We start from the raw sequence: 10032 nt of genomic DNA, 5'->3' as shown, positions 1-10032 counted from the left end.
TACTATATCACTCTAGTCCCTTTGGTCATAGGTTTTCTGCCTCGCCTCCCATTCGTCCCTCCATTCAGGCCAATTCTGTGCTCAATAACTGGATGTAAAGATATCTGTGAGAATGGGGCCGGGCGGTGGCGCTAAAGGTAAGGTGCCTGCCTTGCCTGCGCTAACCTTGGACGGACCGCGGTTCGATCCCCCGGTGTCCCATATGGTCCCCCAAGCCAGGAGCAACTTCTGAGCACATAGCCAGGAGTAACCCCTGAGCGTTACTGGGTGTGGCCCAAAAACCAAAAAAAAAAAAAAAAAAAAAAAAAGATATCTGTGAGTGTAAGTCACTGGCAGCTGCTCCTCCCACCCCAACTGCTTATGTAGTCATCAGGAGTTCTGTTTTCTGTCTTGTGGGGAGTGGTAAGTCAAAGAAATGGTGCAGACACTTCCCTTGCAAATAGCTGGTCCAGTTTCTAATCTCCACAATAAGGTTTCCTAAACATTGCCAGGAGTGATGCAAATTTTCCCAACCTCTCAAAGAACAGCCGTAATAATACTATAATTCATTTACAGGGGGCTTGGGCCACACCTAGCAGTGCTCAAGGGTTACTCCTGTCTCTTTGCTCAGGAGTGACTCCTAGTGGTGTATGAGGACCATCTCCAGTGGTACTGGAGATTCAAACAGGTCAGCTGCATGAAAGACAAAAGATCCCGCCCTGCTATACTATCTCTCCAGCACAGTAATGCTATTATTATGATAATAAGTTCAGTTAGACACTGGTTTCTTTGAATCCTGCAGGCTTTCATAAAAAATAACACTTCGGGCAGGAGAGATAGCACAGCCTTGTTTGCCTTGCAGCCGATCCAGGACCTAAGGTGGTTGGTTCGAATCCTGGTGTTCCATATGGTCCCCCGTGCCTGCCAGGAGCTATTTCTGAGCAGACAGCCAGGAGTAACCCCTGAGCACCACTGGGTGTGGCCCAAAAACCAAAAATAAATAAATAAATAAATAACACTTCATTGCTCTCTTCTGAAATATAATTAAAAGTTTATAAAGCTATTAGTTTTATTCTAAAAACATTATATGAAGAACACTTTTCCCTGAGTGGAGAGTCCCAAGTAGTGCTTAGGGGTCTAGTGGACACGTCTGGTCATACTTGGCCAAAGGACAATATGGGGTTATCTCAGCCCAGTGGTGCTGGAGGTCTTCAGGGCCACACCTGATATGGCTGGGAGAATGTGTGGTACTGGGAATTATATTAGGATCTTCGTATATATAAATCCTTCTCCTCTTACCTAAGTCATTCCCTGGCCCCCAGAAGGCATTTAAATTTTGCTGGTAGGAATATCTTTAATAGGCAATAAATATATCAGAAGTATAAATCACTTCATCTCAATTCAAAATACTGATTTTTTAGGATTAATTTCTTTTTTTATTTTTACTTATTTTATCTTTATTTAAACACCTTGATTACAAACATGTAGTTTGTTTGAATCACAAAAAGAACACCCCCCTTCACCAGTGCAACATTTCTGCCACCAATTCACCCCATCTTAGAGAAATTAGGAAACAGGCTACTGAAGTGGTTATGTAAAAAGGCACTTATTTGAAATGGGTGAGAAGAGCCATTTGGAAGCAGCAGTGGCAAGGTCATAAGACAGGGCCACACTTTATGACTTGGTGTTAATATTGCACCAAATGGAATCATTATTGCCACCAGCTCTTTCATCAATGGCATTTTCTTTTCCAGACCAAAATATTGATTTCTAGGGTTTTAGCTTATAGATACTTACATGTCAGTGCAACATTACACTGAAAAAGGCTTTTCTGCACTGGAGTCATAGGTTCATTAATAGTTAGTTAACTTACCATCCATTTGTTTCTCTTTTTTCTTTTTACCCTTCTCTTCCTTTCCCTTCCTTTTCCTTCCCTTCCCTTCCCTTTTCCTTTTCTTCCCTTCCCTTCCCTTTTCCTTCCCTTCCCTTTTTCCTTCCCTTCCCTTTTCCTTCCCTTCCCTTTCCTTTTCTTTTCCTCCCCTTTCTTTTCTTTTTTTTTGGGTTTTTGGGTCACACCCGGCAGTGCTCAGGGATTACTCCTGGCTCTATGCTCAGAACTTGCTCCTGGCAGGCTCAGGGGACCATATGGGACGCCGGGATTCAAACCACTGTCCTTCTGCATGCAAGGCAAATCCCTTACCTCCATGCTATCTCTCTGGCCCCTTCTCCTCCCCTCCCCTCCCCTCCCATTCCCTCTCCCCTCTCCTCCCCTCCCCTCTCCTCCCCTCTCCTCCCCCTCCCTCCCCTCCCCCTCCCCTCTCCTCCCCTCCCTCCCCTCCCCTCCTCTCTCCTCCCTCCCCTCCCCTCTCCTTCCCCTCCCCCTCTCCTTCCCCTCCCCCCTCTCCTTCCCCTCCCCCCTCTCCTTCCCCTCCCTCCTCTCCCCCTCCCCCCTCCCCTCCCCTCTCTTCCCCTCCCTTCCCCTCTCCTCCCCTCCTCCCCTTCCCTCTCCTCTCCTTTCTTCCTCTCCCCTCCTCCCCTCCCCTCTCTTCTCCTTTCTTCCTCTCCTCTCTTCCCCTCTCCTCTCTTCCCCTCTCCTCTCTTCCCCTCTCCTCTCTTCCCCTCTCCTCTCTTCTCCTTTCTTCCTCTCCTCTCTTCCCCTCTCCTCTCTTCCCCTCTCCTCTCTTCCCCTCTCCTCTCTTCCCCTCCCCTCTCCTCTCTTCCCCTCTCCTCCCCTCTCCTCTCCTCCCCTCCCCTCTCCTCCCCTCTCCTCTCCTCCCCTCCCCTCTCCTCCCCTCCTCCCCTCCCCTCTCCTCTCCTTTCTTCCTCTCCCCTCCCCTCTCCTCTCCTTTCTTCCTCTCCCCTCTCCTCTCTTCCCCTCTCCTCTCTTTCCCTCCCCTCTCCTCTTTTCCCCTCTCCTCCCTTCCCCTCCTCCCCTCCCCTCCCCTCTCCTCTCTTCCTCTCTCCTCTCTTCCCCTCCCCTCTCCTCTCCTCTCTTCCCCTCTCCTCTCTTCCCCTCCCCTCTCCTCTCCTCTCTTCCCCTCTCCTCTTTTCCCCTCCCCTCTCCTCTCCTCTCTTCCCCTCTCCTCTCTTCCCCTCCCCTCTCCTCTTTTCCCCTCTCCTCCCTTCCCCTCCTCCCCTCCCCTCCCCTCCTCCCCTCCCCTCCTCCCCTCCCCTCCTCCCCTCCCCTCTCCTCTCTTTCTCTCTCCTCTCTTCCCCTCTCCTCTCTTCCCCTCCCCTCTACTCTTTTCCCCTCTCCTCCCTTCCCCTCCTCCCCTCCCCTCCCCTCTCCTCTCTTCCCCTCTCCTCTCTTCCCCTCCCCTCCCCTCTCCTCTCTTCCCCTCCCCTCTACTCTTTTCCCCTCTCCTCCCTTCCCCTCCTCCCCTCCCCTCCCCTCTCCTCTCTTCCCCTCTCCTCTCTTCCCCTCCCCTCCCCTCTCCTCTCTTCCCCTCCCCTCTACTCTTTTCCCCTCTCCTCCCTTCCCCTCCTCCCCTCCCCTCTCCTCTCTTCCCCTCTCCTCTCTTCCCCTCCCCTCTCTTCCTCTCCCCTCCCCTCTCCTCCCTTCCCCTCCCCTCTCCTCCCTTCTCCTCCCCTCCCTTCCCCTCCCCTCCCCTCCTTTCCCCTCCCCTCCTGTCCTCTCTTCTCCTCTCCTCTTTCTTTTCTTTTCTTTTCTTTTCTTTTCTTTTCTTTTCTTTTCTTTTCTTTTCTTTTCTTTTCTTTTCTTTTCGTTTCTTCATGTTTGAGCCACACTCGGGGTTCTCAGGTCTTACTCCTGGCTGTATGACCAGGTATTATTCTTGATTGGATCAGGAGACCTTATGGAGTTCTGGGGATTGAACCCCGGATATGTCACATGCAAGTCAAGCACCCTCCCTGCTGTACTATATCACTGTGGCCCTCAATATTTATGCCTTTGATGGACAAAGTTACTGCTCATTTTTGGCAGTAACAATAGTAGTGAGGCAGAATCCCTTTCCTGCCGTCCAATGTGACTTCGAGTCTGCCTCATTCTCCCTCCCTTACTGGGTAATTTTACTTACCAAGTTTCATTGAACACTGTCCATGTTCTTTCTTTATTTCTTCTTCTGTTTTTTTTTTTTTTTTTTGGCCACACCCATTTGATGCTCAGGGGTTACTCCTGGCTAAGCGCTCAGAAATTGGCCCTGGCTTGGGGGGACCATATGGGACGCTGGGGGATCAAACCGTGGCCCTTCCTTGGCTAGTGCTTGCAAGGCAGACACCTTACCTCTAGTGCCACCTCACCAGCCCCTTTATTTCTTCTTCTTTGGGTGGATCAAACCCAGGGAGGGCATCAAGTGTGTGAGGTGAAGTACCTCTTAGCTATATCCACTCTTTTTTATTTTTATATGCCACATATGAGTGAGTTCATTAGTAGCTGTTCTTCTCTGACTTATTTCTCTTCAGAAAACTTCTCTTTTTAGTTCTACCTAGCTTGTAGCAAAAGCCAAGATTTCATCTTATAACTGAGTTGGAGTTCTGTTTCTTTTTTATTCAGTCTTTAGTTCTTGGCCACTTGACTTGTTTCCAGAGCTTGACTACTGTGAATAACACCACATTGAATATAGAAGTACAATGGGCCCGGAGAGATAGCACAGAGGTGTTTGCCTTGTAAGCAGCCGATCCAGGACCACAGGTGGTTGGTTCGAATCCTGGTGTCCCATATGGTCCCCCGTGCCTGCCAGGAGCTATTTCTGAGCAGACAGCCAGGAGTAACCCCTGAGCACTGCCCGGTGTGACCCAAAAACCAAAAACTAAAAAAAAAAAAAAAGTACAAAAATAATTTTTTTTTTTGGTTTTTCGGGCCACACCCGTTTGACGCTCAGGGGTTACTCCTGGCTAAGTGCTCAGAAATTGCCCCTGGTTTTTCGGGACCATATGGGACGTCGGGGGGATCGAACCTTGGTTCTTTCCTTGGCTAGAGCTTGCAAGGCAAACACCTTACCTCTCGCGCCACCTCGCCGGCCCCCCCAAAATAATTTCTAATTAATGATTTTGTGCTCTTGGGGTAGATGTCAATGGTGGAGTTGCTGGGCAAAGTGGTAATTCTATTTTATGTTGCAAAATTTTCATACTGTCTTCCCAGGAGTCTGACCCCGGTGACCCTTCTACAACACTAAACAAAAGTGATTTTTCTCTGTATTCCAGCCCCACTGGTCGTTTTCGGAGGTTCCTGAATATGCCTTTCTTACTGGTGGTAATTAATTGTCATATTTGATTTGTATCTCCTGATAATTAGTGATGATGAGCACTTTTTCATATGCTATTGTCCATCTGAATACATTCATTGAGGAATTGTCTGTTCATCTCCTCTACCCATTTTTTTATTGGGGATGTACACTTTTTTGTACATAGGTAAAGTTTTGTGAGTGTTTTCTATATTTTTGTCAAATATGTGGTCTCTGAATATATTCTCCCATTCAGTAGTCTTTTTATTTTTGCCAATGTTTCTCTGCAGAGACCTTTGTTTTTATCCAAGAAGGGTTGTTGTTTGTTTGTTGTTTGTTTGTTTTGGGGAGGTACAGCAAACAGGGCTCAGGTGTTACCCCAGCACAGGGGTAACCCTGTGAATCCCAGGGTTTGAATAAGTTATAATTACTACATGGTTTTTATATGTTGTAGAAGGTATTATGGTCTTTAAGCTGTCTTTTTTGTTGCTATTTAAAAAAATCTTACTTAGTGTACTATTTTAACTACTTCTATTTATTTTTTTCTTTTTGGTTTTGGGGTCATACTTGGCAATGGTCATGGCTTACTCCTGGGTCTGTGTTTAGGGATCACTCCTAGTAATGCTCAGGCAGTCCCAGTAGTAGAATTCGGGTCAGTCACATGCAAGACCAGAGTCTTACTCTCTGTATTATCTCTCCAACTCTCAACATTTTTTATTTTTATTTATTTGCTTATTTATTTTTTAAGTCAATCCTAGCAGCACTCAAGGGCTACTTGCTCTGCACTCAGAAATCGCTCCTGGCAGGCTTGGAGGACCATATGGGATGCTGGGAATGGAACCACCATCAGTCCTGGGTCAGCCGCATGAAAGACAAACACTCTACCAAGGTGCTATCTCTCTGGCTCCTCAACATTTTTGTTTGTTTGGGGTTTTTTTGGTCACACCCGGCAGCGCCCAGGGATTACTCCTGGCTCTACGCTCAGAAATCACTCTTGGCAGGCTCAGGGGACCATATGGGATGCCGGGATTCGAACCACCGACCTTCTGCACGCAAGGCAAATACCTTACCTCCATGCTATCTCTCCAGCCCATCCCCAACATTTTTTAAATTATGTTTAGGGTTGGAGAAATAATACAGATCTAAAGGTGCTTGTCTGCATGTGGCCAACCTTGGTTTGTCAGTGCCATGGTTCCTAGAGTGCAATCCCTGAACAGAGTCAGGAATATGTCCTGAGCACCATCAGGTATGGCCCAAATCAAACAAAAATATAATAAGATAAGTTATTTGTAGGACTGAAGAGATTGAACAGGAGCTAAGTTTTACATGGAGTTAAACTCGAGTCTATCCCTGGAATCCCATTTGGATACCAGAGACCTCCTGGGTCACTTCTGAGTACAGAGTCAGTACCTCAGCATGCACCAACTCAAAAATTTTTTTGTTTTTGGGCCACACTCAGTGGCACTTAGGGGTTACTCCTGGCTCTGTGCTCAGAAATCGCTCCTTGGCAGGCTCGGGGGGCCATGCGGGATGCCGGAAATTGAACTCAAGTCCTTCCCTGGTCGGCTGTGTGCACTATATAGCCCTATCACTGTGCTATCCTCTGTTCCTCCCCTCCCCATTTTTTCCCTGTTTTTTTGGCCACACCTGTTGGTTCTCCTAGATCTGTACTCAGGGATCACTCCTGGCAGATTTAGGGGGACCTTGTGTAATGTTGGTGCCTGAAGCCTAGTTAGCTAGCTACATGCAAGGCATGTAAGCGCTCTACCCTTTGTACTATCTTTGACCCTAGTAAATAAAAATTAAAAAATGCTAAATCATTACACAAAGAGATCTTGAAGTGCCAAAATATTTGAGTTACACAATGTATATTTATTCCCAAACTCAAACAAAGTCAGTAAAATACAGGGTGTTCTTGTGTGTGTGTGTGTGTGTGTGTGTGTGTGTGTTTTTCCTTTTCTGTGTGTTCTTGGGTGATTTTTGGTGTTTAAATGGCTCTCAAACAAAGTACCTGAAGTGGTATCTACTGTACTTATGATGTAGGTGACTTGAATGGTTATTCTCAAAAGACATAGGTACCTGTGTTTCCCCAAATGATGTTGGTGTGACAGTTGCATCTGAAGGAGGTGGTAATCTCAGTGCAGTGTGGTCAATCTTTCTGCTTGACCTACCCGATCTCCCTGAGGAAATGCCTGGGGATTCTGATTGGTAAAGTCAGCCAGGAGCACCTGCAATTTATGGTTGTTAGCGCCTCTCCAGGCCCACTGGGTACAGGGTGCATTGGATCTGCAAGCCAAGGACTTGAACCCCATCACTTGAATTCTTGGGGACTGAGGTTTCATGTCCGAACAGGGGGCTGCTTTTGGCAGGAAAAGGAAAGTCAGTTTGGCCTCCACCCAGGTTCCCAGATAGGGGAAAATAATTGTCAGGAGGAGACAATAATGAAATTCAGATTCATAGACTATGAGGAAGGAAAGAGTTTAAAACACTCAAGAGACACTGTGCGTATCTCCAGAGGGGATAGAGCTGAGAGTCTACATCCCAAATGGGTATGTACCCTGCTTACCTTTGCAAAATTGTTTTTTCCCAAATTGCCTCTCCTTGGAGCTTTCTATGCAGACAGAGAGTTTTTTTTGTTAGGGCCTTGTCAAAGGGAAGAGCTTTAAACTTTTGTTGGTTCTCTTTCAAATTCTGATCATAACCATTTGATTCTGCTGAAGTTTCTTCTCTCTGAGGGCTCCAGCCTTCTTTGGGCTGATACTGGCATCATTATTGGCTTATCAGGCCTCAATTCTTGGGTCCACGGTGGGACCTGAACTTCCTTTGTTGAGGTTCCTTTAGGGCTGATGACCTATGAACTCTTTAAATCACATCTTGGTTCCATCCAGTTTGTTTTTTGAGCCATACCCAGTGTTTCCCTGGATAATCCTGGCTCAGTGTTTGGAGGTGCTTGGGAAACCTTGTTGTGCTGATTATATAACCAGGATTGGCTGTATGGAAGGTAAATGTTTTTCGGTTTTTTTTTGTTTTGTTTTGTTTTTTTTGGTTTTTGGGTCACACCCGGCAGCACTCAGGGGTGACTCCTGGCTCTATGCTCAGAAATCGCCCCTGGCAGGCTTGGGGGACCATATGGGATGCCGGGATTCAAACCACCATTCTTCTGCATGAAAGGCAAATGCCTTCCATGCTATCTCTCCGGCCTCGGAAGGTAAATGTTTTAATCACTGTGATATCTCTATGGCCCCTCAAATTTTAATTTTATTACCGCCCAAGAAATTTACTGCTTTCTCTCCCTGCTTCCCTTTAGTCTACATACTTGCTTTTATTTCTGCATAAGGAGGTAGTAGGGGACTGGAGCACATATTTTACATGTGGGAGGTCTAGGTTTTATCCAGCACCACATGGTCCTCAATGCACTGAAGGATCGATTCCTGAGAACCAAGCCGGTGGTAGCAGTACCAGTTGTGGCTTAATAAGCAAAAATAAGTCAAAAGGAAAATTAGTAATATAGTTCAAAAATGAATATTCTTGGCCTGAGTTCCATGTTAATAAATCAACAGAAATCAATAAAACAAGCAAAGTATTGTATTGATTGGCTCAGAAAAAAACAGATTAAAAACCTACATGAACCTAGTCCCATATTCTCTTTAGGAGCTCTAGTTTAAGTTCATTAATTTAGTTTCAAAGAGGTTGCTGGAATGTAACTGCCACAAGAAGTAGAAGTGTGTGTGTGTGTGTGTGTGTGTGTGTGTGTGTATGTGTTTCTCATTCTAGCCCTGAGGGTCTATGGAAAGAACCCATCTGTTATGCAAGATCTCTCTTGCATAAAGCATCAATCATCTGGAAGATTGTTTCTTGAAGTTGTTCTTATCTAAGAGAATGTAAACACAGTGTTCTCTTGGAAGAAAGGTCTACTTGGGAGCCAAGGGTAGGAGAGGATTAGTATGGCTACAAGGAAAAAAACCAAAGGAACATCTGAGAAAATGGAAGTGTGTTCTAAGGCTGAAAATGCTGCCCTATGGGGACAGAGGAAAGAGACAAATTAGTTTAAGTTGAGATTGTCCAGTTGCAGTGAGCACCATAACTACTGGCCTATGCCAAGAATTTTTGTGATTGCTCAATCACAGCAAGAGCAAACACATAGAGGGAAGTTGAGGTAAAAGACCTTAGAGAAACTGAACATTCATATCCACTGTGCCATGTTGGGAATAGGTTAATTCAAACATTCATGTATAGACCCAACTGTGCTGAATCAGAAACTGTTCTATCTGGGGAGAACTTAGCCATACAAGTAAAGCAAAATCCTCCGAAATGACTCTAAAGAACTCCACTTGGCAAAGTAAAGAACTCCTGGGATAAAACTAGGTCACTTAGTAAAATCCACAGTTGATCAGGAAATGCTCCAATAATTTTCCCTTTTCTTATCTAAGAGCAACCCAGTAACAAGAACTCACTGGAATTCAAAAATTTAAGTAACAAATGCTGACTGCCTCTGAAATGTCTGATTTTGAAATAAAATCCACAGAAGGGAAGAGATAATATTTGAGGGAGGGCATATTGGGCAATACCTGGTGATGCCCAGGGTTTACTACTTGCTCTGTGCGCAAGGATTATTTCTGGGAGAGGACCAGGAATCAAACTGGGGTTGACTGCATGGCAAGTACATTAACCTCTGAACTACCTGTTCACCCAATTAGCTAATTATTACTATTAAAAACTTGCTCTTAATTGCTGCAAAGATTAGGAAAGAACACTTCTCTTACCAAGGAACTTCTCTTGCCACAAAAGGCCTAGAAGCATTGACTATTAATTCTTTTAAATAAACACAGCATGGGGCCCGGAGAGATAGCACAGCAGTGTTTGTCTTGCA

The sequence above is a fragment of the Suncus etruscus genome, chromosome 6, assembly GCF_024139225.1.
Source record: "Suncus etruscus isolate mSunEtr1 chromosome 6, mSunEtr1.pri.cur, whole genome shotgun sequence".
NCBI lineage: Eukaryota > Metazoa > Chordata > Mammalia > Eulipotyphla > Soricidae > Suncus > Suncus etruscus.
The sequence above is the reverse complement of the archived record's forward strand: the minus strand, read 5'-3'. Positions refer to the sequence as shown.